The following is a 2,326-nucleotide window of genomic DNA, read 5'->3' as shown; positions in this document are numbered from 1 at the left end:
TGGTTGAACCCACAACTCAGGTGTGTGTCCTGACCTGTAGTTGAACCAGCAACCTTTCAGTGCACAGGATAACGCTCAACCAATTGGGCCATGCCAGCTGGGTGACAGATGCACTCTTCAACTGAGAATGGCGTGGGCCAGAGTCTTCAGAATTAATTTCAAAGGGCAAATGCTAATCTGCAAAGACTACAGGCCCAGAAAGAGCAAGGACGGGGTCTCCTTAATGGGCTGGATGAGCAGGAAACCCAGTTGCAGGAGCAGCTCAAGAAGTGAGCCTAATGCGCTGAGGAGGCCCAGCTGCTCACATCCCTGGAAGCTGAAGGAACTAGTCAAGATTTGCAGATCTCCACTTCTGAGGAAGGTCTGGCCAAGCTAGGGAAGAGTGGAGTCACCTACCACAAAGGACACTAAATTGAGGTAGAGTGTGGAGTCAGGCCAGGGCCACCTTGGACCTCCTTAGTGGCTCCTTTATGGTTCATAGCAGGAAATCAGTTCAATACAAATGGATGTAAAGGAAAGGGATGGAAAGGAAAGAGTTGGAAACCCATCGTAATCAATGAAATTGGTGCAGTCACTGATCCTCAGAGAGACGCAAAATAAAACACAATGAGGTATCACCTCACCTGTCAGTATGGCTATCACCAACAAATCAACAAATGACAATTGTTGGTGAGGATGTGGAAAAAAGGGAACCCTTGTCCACTGCTGGCGGGGATGCAGGCCTTTTGGTGTATGTGATAATGCTCCAATTGAATGAGCTACCCAGCCACGGCCAGTATATTCATGATGTCATATATTGAATTCTTCATATCTGACTTTTAAAAAAGGTTTTTTTCATGCTGTCATAATTTTCCTGAAGTTCTTGAACATCTTTACAACCATTACTTTGAACTCTATATCTGATAAACTGCTTGTTTCCATTTGATTTAGCTTGACCCCAGAAATCAGCCCGAACCAATATGCTCAATTAATATTTGACAAAGGAGGCAAGAACATACAATGGAGCCAAGATAGTCTCTTCAATAAATGGTGTTGGGAAAATTGGACAGATATATGCAAGAAAATGAAACTAGACCACCAACTTACACCATACACAAGAATAAACTCAAAATGGATAAAGGACTTAAATGTACGACAGGAAACCATAAAAATTCTAGAAGAATCCAAAGGCAACAAAATCTCAGACATATGCCAAAGCAATTTCTTCACTGATACAGCTCCTAGGGCACTTGAAACTAAAGAGAAAATGAACAAATGGGACTACATCAAAATAAAAAGCTTCTGCACAGCAAAAGAAACCATCAACAAAACAACAAGAAAACCCACTGCATGGGAAAACATATTTGCCAACGTCATATCTGATAAGGGCCTAATCTCCAAAATTTATAGGGAACTCATACAACTTAACAAAAAGAAGATAAACAATCCAATCAAAAAATGGGCAAAGGATCTAAATAGACACCTTTCAAAAGAGGACATTCAGAAAGCCAAGAGACATATGAAAACATGCTCAAAGTCACTAATCATCCGAGAGATGCAAATCAAAACAACAATGAGGTACCATCTCACACCTGTCAGAATGGCTATCATCAACAAATCAACAAACGACAAGTGCTGGAGAGGATGTGGAGAAAAAGGAACACTTGTGCACTGCTGGTGGGAATGCAGACTGGTGCAGCCACTATGGAAGACAGTATGGAGTTTCCTCAAAAAGCTGGAAATGGAACTCCCATTTGACCCTGTGATCCCACTTCTAGGAATATATCCCAAGAAACCAGAAACACCAATCAGAAAGGATATGTGCACCCATATGTTCATAGCAGCACAATTCACCATAGCTAAGATCTGGAAACAGCCTAAGTGCCCATCAGTAGATGAATGGATTAGAAAACTGTGGTACATCTACACGATGGAATACTATGCTGCTGTAAAAAAGAAGGAACTCTTACAATTTGCAACGGCATGGATGGAGCTGGAGAGCATTATGCTAAGTGAAATAAGCCAGTCAATGAAGGAAAAATACCACATGATCTCACTCATTCATGGATAATAAAGACCATTACAAACTTTTGAACAATAATAGATACAGAGGCAGAGCTGCCTCAAACTGATTGTCAAACTGCAGTGGGAAGGCCAGAGAGGGTTGGGGGGCAGAAGGGAGGGGAGTAAGAGATCAACCGAAGGACTTGTATGCATGCATATAAGCAAAACCAATGGACATAAGACACTGGGGGGGTAGGGGAAGCCGGGGTATTGTCAAGGGCGGGGAAAAAAAGGACACATATGTAATACCCTTAGTAATACTTTAAGCAATAAAAAAGAAAAA

The sequence above is a fragment of the Myotis brandtii genome, unplaced genomic scaffold (genome assembly GCF_000412655.1).
Source record: "Myotis brandtii unplaced genomic scaffold, ASM41265v1 scaffold2497, whole genome shotgun sequence".
Taxonomy (NCBI): Eukaryota; Metazoa; Chordata; class Mammalia; order Chiroptera; family Vespertilionidae; genus Myotis; species Myotis brandtii.
Note: the sequence above shows the minus strand (reverse complement) of the source record.